The 20,046-nt window shown below is 45.0% G+C and overlaps 1 protein-coding gene across 1 annotated transcript in view; it reads right to left on the bottom strand.

Annotated features, from left to right (window-relative positions):
• Nucleotides 1-20,046, bottom strand: part of SUSD5 (sushi domain containing 5) — a 73,895-nt gene that overhangs the window by 40,223 nt on the left and 13,626 nt on the right. The gene's annotated exons all lie outside the window — the stretch shown is intronic.

The raw sequence follows: 20,046 nt of genomic DNA, 5'->3' as shown, positions 1-20,046 counted from the left end.
CTTTACTCAAGTAAACTCCTATTAAAGTGCGAATTTAATAGAATTTAATAGGAGTTTTGCCTGAGTACAAATTAGGTAAAGATCCCAGGATTTCCTATTATCACCAAGAATTCAAAATACTTTATTAAAATATTATCCTTAGTATTTTATCATGTTTGTTCAGTTAATCCATTTGCCACTGATTTGCAACATTGTAGGCTAATCACTTCACTTTTCTGTCTCAGGGTATATCCACACTGTGCAGTTTTCAGCTCAAGCGGACCTATGCACTAGCTTTGATCAAGCTAGCATGTGTATACAAATAGCAGTGTAGCCACAGCGGCGCAAGCAGCAGCATAGGCTAGCCACCCTAATATAGTCTCCTCCAAGATCCTATGCGTATACTCACAAGGTTGCTGCGTGTCACCAGCTGTGCTGCCTTGGCTAAGCTGCTGTTTTTAGTGCGCTACCTGGATTATAGCTAGTGTGTTTTTGTCTACCCAAGCTGGAGATTACACCGCCAGCTGCAGCATATATGTACCTCAATTACTGCACCTATAGAATGGGAATAATATTTACTCACTTACCTATATCTCAGAGGTGTTGTGAGGATTAATTAATCTCTAATGTCTAAAGGCATCAGCTCCATAACAAAAATGTGATCTCTGCCCTGAAAAGTAGATCTTGCCTTCCTCTCTGTAGTATCTGACCACCTCACAACTCCCCTGTGAGATAGGGCAGTGCCAATATCCCCATTTTATAAAAGAGGAACTGAAGCAAAGAGAGAGTAAGTGACTTGCCCAAGGTCACACAATAAGTCTGTGGCAGAGTAGAGAATTAAAACCCACATCTCTTGAGTCCTAGGGCAATGCTTTAACTATTGGACTATCCTACAGTAGGGGGAGAAAGCAAACAAATAGAGGAATAAAAGGTAACAATGAGAAAATTATGATCTGAGTGATAAGCAGCAGTCAGAGCACACCAGCTAACCAGTGTCGAGTTTTTTGTAGGTGTTGAAGCAGAGGTGAGTTTTAGGAAGCAATTTGAAGGAAGCAACGTGATGGTTTTGCAGATTTTTACAGGGTGCTCTTTCTAAGCATAATGGGGGACAGGAGAAGAGCATGAAGGTGCTCAGTGGAAAATTAGACAATTAGGCAATGAAGTCTGGCATCGCTGACAGTGGAGGTGGGAATATCCGTCTGATAGAATATGAAAAATGATAAATAGGGTGAAATAGTCCATGGAGGGTCTTAAAAGTAAAGACGAATAGTTGTTATTCTGCTGCAGCTGTGAATCTGGTAAACAATATAAACCTTTCTAAGACTGATACAAGATGTGCTTAGGGGCCATTACTGGGTGAATGGATAGGCACAAAAATGGTACAAAGTGCACTACTACTTGTAGTAAGATGAGGCCCTGACACATAAACCCTTGGTATCAGAGGCCCGGTATGAGGCCTAAGGCCTGAGCTAAAATAACGGTCAAGACTTTGCTAATATAAAGCAAAGTTAAGCTGTGAGCCAAAGGCAGGCCCTGCTCACAGAAGCTGGCAAGGAAAGGGCTGATGTTGCACAAACATATACCTACAATGTATTGGATACTACAGATATAAACATACGGTACCAGGACACCCTGATACTGGCACATTCCACGCAGATAACAAGGAACAGGCTGACCCATCCTAACGACAGGGTCAAAAGGATAATATGATGGATAGAGTTGTTTTGTTCGAACCAACATGTACAAGGTGAGAGGTGGCAGCTTACTGCTTAGATGGGTTGTATGTGCTTGGGGCAGCCCTGGTTGTACCTTGCTACATAGAGGGGTTGCACCTCAATATGTCAAGAGTGATACTTGTTTGTACTTGTGTATAAGAATGTATCCCTAGGGCGGGGTCTTTGTCTGGCCTAGAATGCAGTGGAGAGTCCCGCCACTGACTAGCCGGTCCATTGTCAGGGGGCACATATTCGTAGTACGTCCTGTAGAGTCTACGGGGAACTATTACTGTGCTTCATTTGACAAACCTGGCCGGGTGCCTTTGTACCTTATCAGAGTCTGTGGTCTTTGGGGGTTCTCTCAGGATCTGCTGTGTCAGCTATCCGCACTGAGCTGAGGCAGCACGCAGAAGGAACCCATGCACGCAGCCCACTGTTATCAACATTGAACAGAGCAGAGCACCACACCGGTAGCATCTGACGAAACTACTGTGAAAAGTGACACTTGAAACTGACACCCACATTTTTTGTGTCTGTGATTTCGATCAAATATGCTCCATTTATTTACAAGCAAAATATGTGTTTTGTTTTTCCCTACCTGCAAGCCCTGAAAACTCAGCTTGAGACTCTGGAGTCAAGCTAGTCTCTTTTTTTCCTTATACATCTTCCTCACCTACAATTAAGGTTTTGTAGAACAAATTATGGCCTCACTGGCACTTATGCAATCCCACCGTCTTCCAGTTAGGCCCTCAGTAACACCTATGCCATCCTATTGCCTTTAATGGGTTTTAACAAAAGTGACAAATTCGAACTAAGTATACAATTCTGTTGATGTTGAACAAAAAGGGGCATAGAATCCATCTCTCTCTATCTCAGCTATGGTGTCTCTACAGAACTAAGAGGAGCAAACAGTAGTATATTATAGATGAAGCTGTTAGCACTGCCTATACTTATGGCTACCCAAACTTACCATTATAAGATCCTATTTTCAGTTGCTTATAATTTTGATTAACTTTACCTGTTCAGGCTGAAACTTCTCATACTGGCATCTATCTTAGGCTGAATTTTTTTGGAAAGTTTCAGCAAAAAATGGTTCAGACATTTCCAAGGATTAGATTAGGGAAAAATACACTGTTTTGCCCATGCTAAAAAAAAATTCTTATGAATGTTTCGTTGAGAAACTGTAGCACCTACATGCTTTAGAGCAGGGACATGACATTTTGGCAGGGATGCACTTGATGGCAGGGATTTTTTTTTTAATTTATTTATTTTTTGCTGTTCTTTTGAAAATCTGCTTGAATTTGGCCAAGTTGAAAGCCTTTGAAAAATCTGTTCCCATATGCTTAGCAGAGACTTTGGCAGCTAAATTCTTCCAAGATTACATCTTCACTGAGCATGCTCCATCCCAGGGATGCAGGGACTATGCAATTGTACCACTCTACTTGGCACTGGTGAGGCCTCAGCTGGTGTATTGTGTCCAGTTTTAGGCACAACACTTTAAGAAAGATGTGGATAAATTAGAGAACGTCCAGAGGAGAGCAACAAAAATGATAAAAGGTTTAGAAAACCTGACCTATGAGGATAGGTTAAAAAGAAAACTGTTTATATTTATTCTTGAGAAAGGAAGACTGAGGGGAGACCTGATAACTCTTCATATCATATGTATATATGCATATGTTTTTACCTGTTCAAAATATTGTTATTCTTAAAAATTGTTTTGAAGGCTTACAAACTTAAAACAATATTAATGAGCTATTAAAATATACTACATCACAAAAATTGATGGTCTCATTACTTCCTTTTTAATTTTCTAGAATAGTTAAAGATGTCATTCACAAGAATTTAATTGCTGGCACCATAAACAAAATACAAGTTATGTTCATGTAAATATTTCAGTGATACAGAAGTTCAAAAAAATGAAAACTTGGAAAACCTCATCAGAAAGTCCCCCTTACCCCCCAAGCCTTCCCCACCCCCGATGCATTTTTTTCCTCCTGGAAAAACAACACTGCACTTGATGAGCTCATTTTACATAAAAAGCGTTCATGTGTGTGCGTGTGCACGTTCATTCACACATGCATGTGTGAGTAGGAAGGAAATCTTTAGATTTTCCCTCCTTCTGCATAAGGATGTGGCCGTGCCAAGATTTAGGCACATGCTTAACTTTTACTATTGAAATAAATGGAATTACTCATGATAATAAATTCTTGCAGCGTCTGTGCCTAAGTGCATTCTAGCTGTTTGATCCTTTCAACCATAACAATTTGTTTGCATTATTTTATATGCAAACAAAGTCTCACTGAAAGTCAATGGGACATAGACTTACATGCCTAAGTCATTTCAGAAAATGAAATTTAACTGCCTAAATCACTTAGGCTTTGCAGTGCTGAGCAGCGAAACATCTAAATAGCTTTAAAAGTCTGGTTCTAGGTGTCTAAAGTTTAGTACCCAAAATCCATGGCACTCAGAATCAGAGAGTGAAAATTTGCCCCAGAGTAAATTCAGTGGGAATTTTGGTCACTCATGATCTCTGAAAATCAATCCATGTCCCTTTGGATATGACTACACTGGAGCTGGAAGGTGTAATTTCCAGCTCAAGGAGACATATCTGTGCTTGCTCTGATCAAGCTAGAGCACTAAAAACAGAAGTGTAGGTGTGGTGGTGCAAGTGGCAGGGTGGGCACTGCCCAGAATACAGTCTCATCCAAGACCCTAGATACATATTCAGGTGGTCAGCACCACTTGCACCACTCTGGTTAGCATGGATATGTCTGCTCCAGTTGGAAATTACACCTTACATCTCCAGTGTAGACATACTGTGTGTGTGCCTAAGTAAGGATTAAATGCCTGATCTCAGGCATCCAGTTCTGAACTTTTGAGCCTGCATTTTCTGACTTTTAATCCTCTGTTCTAGCTATTATCCACTACTGCAGCCCAAAGCACCACTACTCAGTGTGCTATTTCTGGGGTAGACTAAAAATTTCTCTTTGGCTGACGGATCCTTGGAATTTTGCTATCATGTCCAAAATAGGATACTGTGAATCATATATAGGATTGTGTGTTTAAAGAACGAACTGCTTTTTAATATTTTTCAGATGCCATATAAAGTTCCTGTGTGGTTTGCTACTGCAAGTATATAGCTGATGGAAATCTAATATAGTACATTGACTTGTTAATCCTTAGAATAGCATTTATTAGTTACTGTTGATAGAAATAAGACTTAATAAAAAGGCTATGAAGTAAGTAATTTTTACCATTATACACAAAGTAAGACTCCAGTGTGTCTGACCTTTTGAATCCCTTACAAAAAGATCCAAACTGTTGGATTTATAGCTAAACCATGTTCCTTCATTAAGTTAAAAAAATGAAATACTCTTCCGGTAGATTAATTCATTCCTGCTTCAAACAAGGTTTTAAGTGACACTGCACTTGAGAGTTTAACTTAGTACTGTATATTATAAAATTTAGAATTGTGAATTTGTTTTGATTAAAATTGAAAACATCCAGATACAATTTCTCTGAGAATGAAGAAATCCTCTCTCATGTAAATAGGGAAATAACAAAAGCCTATTTGATTCTCCCAACCCCACATTCTCTGTCTGTATGCTTCCTGCCTACAGCCCGATCCTGCAAGGTGATGAGCATTTCCTGTGAGGTGTTGACTGCACTCAACTCCCACTGAGCCCTTCAAATGAGAGGGCTCAGCACCTCATACCATTGGGTTTAAGGATCCAGCAGGCCTATAAAGCCTTACTTGACTGTTTGGAGTCAATAGGCCTACTTGTGTGAGTGAGAGTTGCAAAATCAGGCCCTTTTCTGTAAATTCTTTGGGATGGGTATATGTCTTTCTACATGTCTGTAAAGTGCCAACTGCTATAGAAACAGTTATTGGTGATGCATGTAGCAGAGCTGTTAACAAAAGCTGCACATGTTTTTTATTTACCATTCCCAGTCCTAGAACTATTGCTGCTTAGGAGTCACCAGGGTTAAGAGGATACCACACTCTGAATACCAAATAGAATGGAAGAGGGGGGTCACTCTGCATATGTCTACACTGCAGTAAAACCCCCGGGGCTGGGGCTATAAAATTGCAGCGTAGACATCTGGGTTTGTACTGGAGCACAGGTTCTGAGACCTCGTGAGGGGGGGCGGGTCCCAGGGGCCAGCATCCAGCCCAAGCCTGAAGCTCTACCCTACAATTTTATAGTCCCTCAGCCAGGGCCGGCTTTATGAACTGCAGGGCCCGATTTGAATACCTGGCGGCGGCCCGGGGCTTCAGCAGCACTTCAGCGATGTGGGGTCTGCTCTGGGTCTTCCGCAACACTGAAGGACCCCCCCGCCGCCGAAATGCCGCTGAAGACCCGGAGCGGACACACACACAGACACACACACACACCCCTACCGCCGAAATGCTGCCGAAGACCCGGACCTTCCCCCCACCCCCAGGGGTGCCGGGTGAGTAAAAATTTTTTTTTAAATTAAAAAGGCGCCTAAGGCACAGGACCCTCTTAGGCGCAGGCACGGGGCCATCTTAGGCGTGGGGCCCGATATCCGGGAATCGGCCTAAAGCCAGCCCTGCCTTCAGCCTCAGCTCCATGAGCCCGAGTCAGCTGACTGAGGCCAGCCACAGGTGTTTTGTTGCAGCATAGACATGCCCTGTGGGATTTGAATTTGAGTGGATGATTTCAGTTCTGATTTGAGCCCAGATGTATGTGGAATTCTACATCTTTTTAGCATATCCTTTAGTCTATTGCTTAGTCCAGTCTGGTGTGTGATTTGTACCCACTGTTATTTCACAAGTAGGTACAATTTTTTTTCTCTCTGCAGAGGTCTATGCAACACTTAGATATACATGGAAGGAACTAATGAGTCAGAATACTGATCATCCATAATAATTATGTGTTCTGGTAAACATCTGACCTGGATGTCAGCTATTTCTGAAAACCTCTTACAATACCATGAATACAGAAAAACTGTTCCTCCAATCATCATTAGGAGAAAAAAAACACCCATACAATTATTATATAGAGGGCACTAATAACACATTGGGTAAAATCCAGATTCCATATGTACATTGCACTTTCTTCCATTGCTCAGAACCCTCTCAAACAAATTCTTTTTTGGGTTGCAAAGGAAAATTGCTTTAATTGTTCCTTAGTTACCCGAATGTGAAAAATATACTTTTCCTATATGTTACAATTAATTCACTTACATAAATAACAAAATAGTTTCAAGTAGAGGGTTCGCACTGTGGTTGTCTTGTACATCCCAATTAAAGTAAAAAAATCAAGCCAAATCTGAAGACAAAAAATGGTTCGGTGGTTTTACAGTTACGAGCATTTAGAGATGCCAGATTGGCACATAGGCATTAGAATTTTTATTTAAGGTTTTTCATGGAGCTTTTAAAATGTTGGTTCTGCCAATCAGCCCTTCAGCTTTAGTGGTGCCCTTAAACTGAGAGCTTAGCTGAGACATGCATATGAGATGACGGCTTTTTAGTGGCAGTGGTGCCAACTATAATTCTTGACCTATTCAAGGAATGTCGAAGTGAATCAAGGGCAGCTTGTAATCTCCCCATACCAAATAGCTCCGGATTTCTTTTTTTATTTTTCCTTTAAAGAAACAAGATAACTAAATATAAAAATACTGCAGTGTTAAGCTTGAGAAATCAAGCACGCCCAAGTCAAGAAATTGAAAAGTTAAGGCTGCTTCTGCTGTATTAACTCAGCTAAATTGCACATATGTATTTTCTATTCCTGTTTTACTTGTTAAATGTTAACTTTATTGTGGTCGTGTTTTAGTGTATACCATAAAAGTATCAAATGATCAACCTGGTGGAATTAATGGCCCAAGAGGAATGCTAGTAAGTTTTGATGCCATTCAATAATCATACAATTATGATTAAGACATTTTAGTGTTTGTGGCCTCAAATTAGACACAACTTTAAAGATAATATAGATTTTTTTCACAACATTTTCCCTTCATAGTATCACTATAGGGGAGAATCAGAATTGTGTGAGGACCGTAACTTTGTATTTCCATACCTTAACATGTTTGGAATCTTTGATCATTTAACCTTACCTTTGAATTCACTGGATTAGTAATGCTTGCTTTTGGGATAATTGAAAACTTCCTGTGGTGATCTTTTTACCTTCAAACTACCCTCAAGCTTCATTCTGTCTTAACTTAGCTTTTTGTCTGAGAATAGTTAAGAATGTTTGATTAACATAATAATGATTATTTTAATGTTATATTGCAGTATAATGATACTTCACCTTTGTTTTATTATATATTTAAATAAATCTAATCTTTTAAGTTGCATGTAATATACAAGATACAATATTGTAATATCAATGATTGTAGAAGGAAGCCTGTGGAAGTGGGTTTAACCCTGAAACAAGATTATCTGTAGCCAAATAACGCCCATTTAATCTTGCAGTTTTTACTGGCGGAGGCTAGGGTTTAGCAATGGCTAGGTCTGAGACTCTAAGGGTACGTCTACACTGCAATTAAAAAGCCGCAGCTGGCCTGTGCCATCTGACAGGGGCTTGCGGGGCTCGAGCTAAGGGGCTGTTTAATTGCAGTGTAGATGTTCGGGCTTGGGCTGCAGCCCTAGTTCTGGGACCCTCCCATCTTGCAGGATCCTAGAGCCTGAGCCCCACCCCAAGCCCGATTGTCTACTCCATAATTAAACAGCCCCTTTGCCTGAGTCCCGCGAACATGAGCCAGCTGGCATGGGCCAGCCATGGGTTTTTAATTGCAGTGTAGACATACCCTAACATGAACAGGCATGAGCCTGTTGCAAGAGGAGGACTTCTGTGTGTAGGATGCCATGAATAGTTTTGATGATGTTGAAAGGCAGGTTATCAGATGGAGTACTACCTATTTGCCAGTTGTTCCTATTATGCTCTCATAGAATCATGGAATATCAGGGTTGGAAGGGACTTCAGGAGGTCATCTCGTCCAACCCCCTGTTCGCTCTTATATTGAGAAATACATTTCTTGACATCCAGGATAGCTCCATCCAAGATGGGGACAGAGTGAGGATATCTGAATGGAGGCATCCTCATTTGCTAGTCAGAGGATGCAGCATGTACCATCTGCTGACTTGACCCTGACCTCAGAAATTGTGATGTCTGATCCTGTTCAAACTTTTGACAGGACACTCCTTGATCTGTCAGACGAGGAGCACCACATTGACTGTCCCGTTTCTCCTACAGACCACTCCAAAGTTGGGAAATTCAACCAGAAAGAAGTGTCAACAACCATGATCCCTTCACCATGGATTAAAAAATAAAATAAAAGAAGACTAAATTCCCTTGTGGTGGGATGTGGGAGCAGAGCACCTGGGTGATGTGAATTTCCTGACAAACTGTGCCATTATGGTCAAAAAGAGCCATGTCCTCAGGGCTGGCTCCAGACCCCAGCGCGCCAAGCGCGTGCTTGGGGCGGCATTTTGCCGGGAGGGCGGCAGGCGGCTCCGGCAGACCTCCCGCAGGCATGACTGCGGAGGGTCCGCTGGTCCCGCAGCTCCGGTGGACCTCCCGCAGAAATGCCTGCGGAGGGTCTGCTGGAGCCGCGGGACCAGCGGACCCTCCGCAGGCACGTCTGCAAGAGGTCCCCCGGAGCCATGGGACCGGCGACCGCCAGAGCACCCCCCGCGGTGCGCCGCCCTGCTTGGGGCGGCGGAATTCCTAGAGCCGCCCCTGCATGTCCTTCTTGATAGTGAAAGCCAGCAGGGAACACTTCAGTCCATTGCTGACCAACTTTGTAAAATCCTGCCTCAGGAGGGTCTTCTACTTCACACATTCTGCCCTCTTAACTGCCAGTTCAATAATCTATTCAAGGTGTTGTCCTATTCTTTACATCCCTGAAGGGTCTAGGTCTGATCTGTCTCAGAGATCAGCACTGATTCTGTGTCACAGAGGATAACTCTGATCACAAAGGATACTGATCACAAAGGCTTGCATCCGAAGAAGTGGGTATTCACCCACAAAAGCTCATGCTGCAAAACGTCTGTTAGTCTATAAGGTGCCACAGGATTCTTTGCTGCTCTTACAAAGGATACTGTGGCTGAGAGTGCCGGAGATGAAATTCAAGTGCTGGAGGCAGGGTATTCTAGGGGAGGGATGACGAGCTGCAGTATTGCCTGCCAATGAAGATCCGGATGATCCCAAACCTTACTACTTTTAGGACACAATGTAAGACCTTCTGTATAGTCAAGCCTTCCAATAGTGGAGCTATAAAAATGGTTTAACCTCCTAGATAACAACAACCAACATGATGTGAGGGCAGAGTAGAAAGTCTAGGTCCTATTTTTGGAAATAAAATATGTTTATATATTTATTTTCTGCTTAGTGCTCCTTTGGGAAATACTTAGGCCTGGTCTACACTAGGACTTTAATTCGAATTTAGCAGCATTAATTCGAACTAACCGCTCAACCGTCCACACCAGGAAGCCATTTAATTCGAACTAGAGGGCTCTTTAGTTCGAATTTGGTACTCCACCCCGGCAGGTGGAGTAACGCTAAATTCGACATGGCTAGCTCGAATTAGGCTAGGTGTGGATGCAAATTGAACTTAGTAGCTCCGGGAGCTATCCCACAGTGCACCACTCTGTTGACGCTCTGGACAGCAGTCGGAGCTTGGATTCTCTGACCAGCCACACAGGAAATGACCCGGGAAAATTTGAATTCATTTTCCTGTCTGGGCACTTTGAATCTGACGTCCTGGCTGGACATCGGGGCGAGCTCCGCAGCACCTGCAACGATGCAGAGCTCTCCAGCAGAGGAGTCCGGCCAATCCAAGAATAGAAAGAGGTCCCCAGCATGGACAGACCGGGAAGTCCTGGATCTGATCGGTGTGTGGGGCGAGGAGTCTGTGCTGTCGGAGCTGCGCTCCAGCAAGCGGAATGCAAAGACCTTCGAGAAGGTCTCCAAAGCAATGATAGAGAAAGGATACAGCCGGGATGCAATGCAGTGCCGCGTGAAAATCAAGGACCTGAGACAAGGCTACCAAAAAGTCAGAGCGGCAAACGGACACTCCGGAGCCCAGCCCCAGACATGCCGCTTCTACGAGGCACTGCATGCCATTCTAGGTGGGTCTGCCACCACTGCCCCACCAGTGACCGTGGACTCAGTGTTCCTATCAGTGGATGGCATAGTGAACCTGGACAGTTCCTCCTCGATGTTCGCCGATGTGGAAGATGAGGAAAGATCTGTGGAGGACGGCGCAGGCGACAGCGAACACAATACCGCTTTCCCTGACAGCCAGGATCTCTTCATCACCCTCACAGAGATCCCCTACCAACCCTCCCCGGCCGTTAACCCGGACTCTGAATCAGGGGAAGGATCAGGCGGTAAGTGCTAGAAACATGTAAACATTTATTTTTTATAAAACAGGTATAAAAAATAGAAATACTATATATAAAATTTTCAATGAAAAACTATATGAAAAGTAGGTCCACACATATAGGGATTGAACAATAATCCTCCAGGGACAATTCAAGAAAGGTCTCATTTAGGTCCTCGAAAAGCCTCCGCAGGAGGTTCCTGGGGAGAGGTGCCTTGTTGGGTGCTCTGTGGAAGCACACTCTTCCGTGCCAGGACATCCTTATGTAGATGGGAATCATCGCCTCTACAAGCATGGCCGCATATGGTCCTGGTCTCTGCAGGGCTTCCCTTAGCATCCGCTCTTTGTGACTCCGAGGGACCCGCATCAGGGTGATCTCGTTCATGAAATGCTGCATCTAATTAGGGCAATTAGTGTATTGTTACTGTTGTGAATGGTTGACTTTTACTTTGCATAACAATGACCCTCGCTTAACAGCCACGTGTTGTAGGCCACATAGGAAAAGCATACATTGATCTTTCCCGTGCACTGGCGGGAGTGGCTGGAAAAGGGTCAGAGTATATGATTTCCAGATTGCCTTTAGCGGGAGGGCACAGCTATCCATTAACTGATAAGCAGAATGTACTGTAAGGCTTACCAGGACTGTCTGCTAGACAGATTCAGCTGTCTCTCCCCACTTGTCCGCTCTCCTGTGCAATGCCGCAGCCAATGAGAGCGTATTCCGAAATCTCGAACTTGTCCCGAGATCTCGTGAGACTTGTTGCCCTGTATGGTCTTGTTCAGAGAAACTGACTAGACTGTGTTCACTGTTCGCAAACATGTATCTGTTCAAGGAAATCAGTTACTTTTCCCATCACACAGCTTTGGCTCTTTCCCGGACTGCCCCGGCATCCCCCTCGCAGAGGCTGGCGCAGATTAGGCGGCGAAAGAAAAAGACTAGGGACGAGATGTTCGCGGAACTGATGGCTTCCTCCAGAGCCGAGGCGGCAGAGCAGACACAGTGGAGGGAGACCCTATGTCAACAGCATCGCACACACATCGAACGGGAGGATAGGTGGCGGCAGGAAGACCAGCAGGCGACTCAAACGCTGCTTGGGCTAATGAGGGAGCAAACGGACACGCTCCGGCGCCTTGTTGATGTTCTGCAGGACCGCAGGCAGGAGGACAGAGCCCCCCTGCAGTGTATCTGCAACCACCCTCCCCCGCCAAGAAGTCCTGCCCCCCCCCACCCAAAAGTACAAGACGGAGGGGCGGTAGGGGCCGTGAGAACTGTCACTGCACCACTGCATAGCGCTAATGTACCACACACCTCTCACGCTATACATTTGTAGAAGTGCTTCCCTTACAGGCTCACCCAGTCCCAAATCCAAGTTTCATCCCCCCACTGTGTATTAGATTATTAAAAGCTGTTTGCTGTTATTCACTGTTTTGGTCACGTCTTTCGTGTCAGAGGATTTTTTTGTGTATGGGTGGGGGGGATTTATAATTGCACGATATAGCCTACATTACCAGGGTACAGACTTGGGGGCATGATCAACTGCAGGGCACACACACACTGCAGTCAGTAGGCACCAGGGTCACTCTGTGTGGTGTATGCTGCCCCGGGTCATTCTGTGATGTGTATGCTTGTCCAGGGTCCTAGCACCTGCCACCCCCTTAATGTTAAGGCACGCTGCCCTTACCATGCACTTCCACCGTAGCAACGAGCCTCTCCGCTGCCCTGAGCCCCAGCAAGAGCCCTCATCCACGGACAGATACTCACCCTTCCCCCACACCCCTCACCCCTTCCTACGCCCAAACCCGCAGCCCACTGCCATCATCCAAACCCCTATCCAAAGAAGGCACCACTCGCCCCTTCCTGCAAACCCACCCCTTCCTGCAATCCCTCCCCTTGATGCACAACCACTTGCAACCGTCCGCCACCCCAGAGACCTATGTAGGAGCAGGAGGATGTCATTCCTCTATGGAACAAGCGGTCTGTACATCAGTGCACACCGTGCCCAGCACAGTATGCGTCCATGTTTCAACAACTGAACAGAAATGCAAAGTAAAACAAAGATTTATTAATAATGAGTGTAACAATTAATTTTATTTAAAACGTGCTTTGGAAGTGGGGGAAACTTGGAGAACGGGGTATGTAACCGCAGATCGAAATCGACACATACAGACACAGGCCCAGGGTCAGTTTCTATTGAAAGCAAGTGGAGAGTCAAAGGTTACCCTGCTCTCCGAGGAAACTAGCTTTCAAAGCCTCCCGGATACACAGCGCTTCCCGCTGGGATATTCTCTCGGCACGGGTGTCTGGCTGAGCGTAAACTGCAGCCAGGTGATTTGCCTCAACCTCCCATCCGGACACAAAGGTCTCGCCCTTGCTCTCACAGAGATTGTGGAGCACACAGCAAGCAGCAATAACTACGGGGATATTCTTTTCGCTGATGTCCGAGCGAGTCAGTAAGCTCCGCCATCTCCCCTTGAGACGTCCGAAAGCACACTCCACCACCATTCTGCACTTGCTCAGCCGGTAGTTGAAGAGTTCCTTCTCTCTGTCCAAGGCGCCTGTATAGGGCTTCATGAGCCAGGGCATTAGCGGGTAGGCTGGGTCCCCGAGGATCACTGTAGGCATCTGCACATCCCCAACCGTTACTTTGTGGTCCGGGAAGAAAGTTCCTGCCTGGAGGCGTCTAAACAGACCAGAGTTCCTGAACACACACGCGTCATGAACCTTGCCCGCCCACCCAACGAAGATGTTGGTAAAACGTCCCCTATGGTCCACCAGTGCTTGCAGCACCATAGAAAAGTAGCCCTTTCGGTTAATGTACTCGCTGGCCTGGTGGGCCGGTGCCAGGATAGGGATGTGAGTCCCATCTATAGCCCCACCGCAGTTTGGGAATCCCATCGCGGCGAAGCCATCTATGATGTCCTGGACGTTTCCGAGAGTCACTACCTTTGAGAGCAGTTGCTCAACGATTGCGTGGGCTACTTCAATCACAGCAACCCCCACGGTAGATTTGCCCATGCCAAAGTGGTTCGCTACTGACCGGTAGCTGTCTGGCGTTGCAAGTTTCCAGAGGGCTATGGCCACTCGCTTCTGCACAGTCAGGGCTGCTCGCATCCGGGTGTCCTGGCGCTTCAGGGCAGGGGACAGCAAGTCACAGAGTTCAAGGAAAGTGCCCTTACGCATCCTGAAGTTTCGCAGCCACTGTGATTCATCCCAGACCTGCAGCACTATGCGGTCCCACCAGTCCGTGCTTGTTTCCCGGGCCCAGAATCGCCGTTCCACACCATGAACTTGACCCATTGCCACCATGATCTCCACGGCGCGGCGTACCCTGCTTTGTGAGAGGTCTGCGCCACTCTGTGAATTCCTGTCCTCACCGCGCTGCCGGAGCCTCCTCGCCCGATTTCTCAGCAGCTGACTGTGGAAGAGGTGGACGATAAGGTGCGAGGAGTTGACAACGGCCATAAGTGCAGCGATGATCGCAGCGGGCTCCATGCTCGCAGTGCTGTGGCGTCCGAGCTGTAACCGACCAGAGAAGGGCGCGAACAGATTTCCCGCCGGAGCTTTCAGGGAGGGAGGGCGTGATTGACGGTTCTATGATGACAGTTACCCAAAACCACCCTCGACACATTTTTTCCCCCCAGCAGGCATTGGGGGCTCTACCCAGCATTCCAATGGGCAGCGGGGACTGCGGGAACTGTGGGATAGCTTCCCACAGTGCACCGCTTCCAAAGTCGACGCCAGCCCCGTTACTGTGGACTCAGAAATTCGAATTAGTGTATTTACTGTGGATCCACAAATTCGACTTCATAAGGTCGAATCCACAAATTCGACTTAAGTAGATTCGAAATAGTTTTGTAGTGTAGACAAGGCCTTAGATTAGATATTGGCAGCCAGAGCAGAAAAGAAACAGCCCGAATGACTGATTTCATTTTTAATAAAAAAGGCACTGATTTGGTGACACATCCTTCTCTCCTTTTACCACACGCACACATACCGGAACACTACATCAAGCAATATTATATGGATCCTTTAATCTCTAAATCACTATTTCAAATTTAGCCCTGGTCAGTAACGAGCAAAAGTTGTTACCATCTGATAGCAATGCTGCAGTCTGAGTGGGTGGTCACAGTGCAGTCCCTAGTAAATAGATGTCCACAACTGACCATGATATCATTGGTGGTAATTTCAGCAGACATGTGTAAAGGACTCAAAGCCCACAGATACCCTCTCACTCACAAAATTGGCTCTTTTTAGGACTGGGGCACATCAGTAGGGCAGCCTGGAAGAGCTTGCACTGTCATTGCCTTATTTTTACCTATTATGTGGATAAATAGAGGACTTTTGGTTTTGAGAGAGATCAAGACGATGGCTTTTCAGGTTACTATCAGTTTAATTTTTGAAAATCCGTGAAAATTTGGAGTGGTGTTTGGTGGGTTCAAAGGAAAAGCTGCACAAACCTTTCTAAAATGAATTCTAAAATATTTAGCACCTTCTGGAGATAAGGTAGTATAAATTGTTATATTTTAGGCAGTGAAGTGGTGTAATTCTCATTTGTCAGCTTGGAATAAGTGCTAATAGCTATTTGCAACAAAATGACACTCTTGTGACATACTTGCCTGTCAGATAAATGACTCAGTAAAACCAGTAAGTGAGCTGCCAGTGAATGAAAGGAAGAAAGAGGTGGAATGCTTTGTGAAGACATAATGGTCTTTTGCAACTACCGGTACTTTTTGAATTTAAACTTTAAATCTGAAAGCCCTATGTGAAGCCCAGCATGGTACAGTATGTTCTTTAGGTTTTTATTCCAGCCTCTTCTTTGTGTTTATTTTTAGGTTTCTGAAAGTTGGAAAATGAACATCCCACAGATTATTCTGTCTTCCTGGAATTTCTGATGATCCAGGGTGATGGGGGCTCACATACAGTATACTATAAAATAGCTATTATTTATAGTGAAAACCCTATAATCATTCTCAGTGTTCTGTACTGAAGTTCTCAGGGCAAATATACTCGTTCCCAGCCCCTCTTCCCAGCTGCCTTTCATCCCCACCAGAGCTGTCATCTCCTTGCCTAGTTTTCATTGTCTTCTTGAGGAGAATGAGACCCTTTCCACTGCACCCAGCCCTATGCAGGAGACCTCTGTTCTGTTCTTGGCTCTACCACTGACTAGCTGGGTGAGCTTGGATCTCTCTTTCCCCTTTCTTTTCAGTTCTTTGAGGTAGGGACTGTCTCTTACTATGTCTTTATACAGTGTCTAACACAGTGGGAGTCCCCACCAAGAGAGAGCCCCTCTCAAGTATAAAGCAGAGTAACGGTTTTAAGAATGACCATTTACTTCATTGGGACTTGCATTTTTTTTCTTTTCACTAATCCTTAAGGAATACATCTTAATTGTACTTTTCTATCATTGTTTGCCATATGACCCTAGTGTCCTATTTTCCCTCATAAAATAATAAGAATTACATGTATTCCATATGCTTCAAGACACGTTTTTGTTGTTTTGGGGGTTCTTTGTATTCTTCTTAATATTTTACATAGTGAGACCAAGGTTTGGTGCCTATATTATTTAAAATCTAAACAGGTGGCCCAATTTTTCAGAAGTACTGAGGATCCAGCAGTTCCTAGTAATTTTAATGGGAGCTGCTGGTATTCAGTCCTACAGAGCTATTGCATTCTGATGTGCTACAGCAGACTGCTGTTAATTATGAATAGTTTAGCATTCTTCATAATCACGGTACTCAGGGCAAATCCTCAACTGGTGTAAATTGTCATAGCACCATTGACTTCAATGAGCAGTTGAGATCGGCCTGTCAGCCTATTGTGGCTCAGAAATAGAGAATATTTTTGTTGTCTTGCACCTTAAAAAGCTGGCAGTGCTTAGAGAGGGAAGAATGGGGACCCTTCTTGTCTCACCCACTCCACCCACCCCACTTCCTCATTTAATTCTACTGAAAAGTTGTATAAAGGGACCTGTTTAATAATCCTGCCATGTACTTTGTAGGGATGAAAATAGTTTTCTTGGCTTTCAGACCTGCAACCTATTTCAGGGACTGGGCTGGTAAGAGAAAAAAAGAAAAAGTTTGAGTGAAGGAAGCTATCTTATTCCTTTTTTTTTTTTAACTAAATTTTTTTAAAATTCCAAAAGTACTTTAAAATTAGTTTTAAACACTTTCATTTGTACAAAAAAAAATGCCGGAAATAATTGCTTTCGTTTGAAGATTTTTTCATTTATAGTAAAATTTTCTGCCCTTTAGAAAAAAATAATTGGAAATTGTATTTTATCATTAAAAAGTGCATGTAGCCCAATGCTATCTAAAATAACTAATAACAGTCACCAAAGCTAATAATTCCCTAAAGTTTAAGAACCTGGGAACAGTATTCTGTGGAAAAACATAACTTTGTCAACACTGGACACTGACAGTAAATGAGCTAATGTACTTTACTCAGGAGAATTTTGCAAATACAAATTGAAGGAAGCAGTCAAGTAGAGCAAGGTTAAAGAGCTGAGAAACCAGCTGAAGGCAGAGTTGTTCACAAGTTGGAAAGATGTTCTTGTGGTTAACTCTCAAAACTAGGAATCAGGTGACCTGGATTCTGTTCCTGGCTTTGCTATGGAATTGCTGTGTGTCTTTGACCAAGTCACTGTTTCTTTCCTATGTTGTTATAATGCACTGCTGGCCATAGTATCGTATCTACTGATATGTGCCACATGCAAAAATAAATGTGGCTATGTTTCTGTCCAGGAGGACAGAATTTTGCACTGCTCCATTTTCTTAAGTGGGATTATCATGTTGATGTTACTGTGCTTCAATTTCTGCATCTGTAAAATAGGGATAAGACCAACCTGTATCTTCTCCTGGGGGAATTCTGCACCAAAACATTAAAAATTCTCTGCCAAAAAATTAAAAATCCTGTGCACAATATTTTAAAATACTGCATGTTTCATCTGTCAAAATAATTATGCCAGTTTCAGTTATTTTGGTGATTTATTTCAAAATACCTGTCAGCAACTATGCCTGTAACAATACAGACAACAAAAAAGATTCAGGAAATATTTGTTGACAAATAGATTCCGTACTAGGCACATTAATACAGAACTTTGAGTAATAATTCATTTAAACTACAATACAGAAATATATTTCTTGCACCCCTCAGAAGCAGTGCAAAGGCTTAGGGGAGACAGGGTAATGGAGGAGCTGAGGGAGAGGGAAGTACCGTGATTGCTGGGAAAGAGCCTGGGTATGAACTTGGAAGTTGTTGGGTGTGGGTGAGAGAAGTTTGGATCAGGGTTTTTTTGGGCATGGAGGGATTGTTAGGGAGCCTCCACCATGTAAACCTTGGCTGCACACTAGCCCGTCTTATTCAGTCAGGCACATCAGCCCCTGTTCCCATGTGTCAATTTTAGTTATTTTTATATACAATAGAATTGTAGTAAAACACTCTAGATTAAACCAGACCTAGCTTAAAGTGTCCCAATCCATACATCATACAGGAAAATACTTTTTAGCTTGTTGTGAAGATGGTAAACACTCAAGGTCTAGCTTTCAGAAGTGCTGAGCACCTACAAACTCCTGTTGAAGTCCATGGGAACTGTGCGTGCTCAGGACCTCTGAAATTAAGGCCAGATGTTTACTATATGAGGGGAGGAAAGAATGGCTTTGTGATTAACGCACATGACTTGGAGCCAAAAAAATGTGGCCTTTGTTCCCATGTCACTAATGACTATCTATGTACCATTAAATAAGTCTCTATGTCTCAGTTTTCATAGCTATAAAATGAGGGTAACTATTCTTCCTTACCTCACATCAGGGCCGCCCAGAGGGGGGGGCAAAGGGGGCAATTTGCCCCGGGCCCCGGGCTCTGCAGGGGCCCCCAAGAGAACAGCGGAGGCTCCCGCCTCCGCCCCTCTCCTGGAGCCTCAGCGCATTAAGCGCCATGTCTCCGCTCCGAACCGCGTGGTGAGGGGCGGGGCTGCGAGCTCCGGGCTGAGCTCAGCTGCCTCCGCTCGGCGTGGAGCTCACAGCCCTGCTCCCTCACCACGCGGCTCTGAGCGGGACGGAGCTCAGGCCCCGCCGGAGGCACGCTGCGGCTGTTCCGGCGAGGCGCTGAGACTCCGGGTGAGGAGGGAGCCGGGGGTAAGAGGCTGGGGCCGGGGCAGGGGGAAGCGGGACCCGCCGCCGAAGCGCAGCCCGGTCTTCGGCGGTGGGGGGCCCCTTCCGTTCCGGGTCCCGCCGCCGAAGTGCCCCGAAGACCCGCGGCGGGGACCCTCCCCCGCCGCCGAATTACCGCCGAAGACCGGGCTGCACTTCGGCGGCGGGTCCCACTTCGGCAGTAATTCGGCGGCGGGGGGATCCCGCCGCGGGTCTTCGGGGCACTTTGGCGGCGGGTCCTGGAACAGAAGGGCCCCCCGCCACGGAAGACCCCGGGCCCCCGGAATCCTCTGGGCGGCCCTGCCTCACATCATGTGTTGGGAAGGTTCCTGAATGTTCGCAAAGCACCTTGAAATTCAAAGGCTTTGAAGTGTTACTTACTGCTCTCTTGTTTCCCGAAGAAACATATCTGACAGTTAAGAACTCTATTTTATTCTTATCAGCTTGCCTGTCTCTGACATAATTATCCATTCTTTCCCCTTCTTCCATTTTTGTCTTTGTGGTTTTTTTCCTACATGGCTTTCCCTTGTCTGGGACGAGCTCCCTGACCTGATCCACCAAGCATTCACCATTCTTCTGAGGGTCTCTCCCTAATACCCCTCCTTAATATTTATTATTTGTTTTGTTATTTTTATAGTGCCCAAAGGTGTACTAGGTTCCTCACAGAAACGAATAAAAAGACATGGTCCTGTCATAGGGAATTTACAGTTAGATATCATGTGACCAGTGAGGGTAACAAACAGGAGGGGATAGGATGAGAAAGAACATTGCTTCAGCAATATGATCACACAGTAACTCTGTTTAGACACGAGCACCTAGAGACCTCAAGTGAGGTAATGGCCCTGTTGTGTTA

The sequence above is a fragment of the Mauremys mutica genome, chromosome 2, assembly GCF_020497125.1.
Source record: "Mauremys mutica isolate MM-2020 ecotype Southern chromosome 2, ASM2049712v1, whole genome shotgun sequence".
NCBI classification, from domain to species: Eukaryota; Metazoa; Chordata; order Testudines; family Geoemydidae; genus Mauremys; species Mauremys mutica.
Note: the sequence above shows the minus strand (reverse complement) of the source record. Positions and strands in the feature narration are given on the sequence as shown.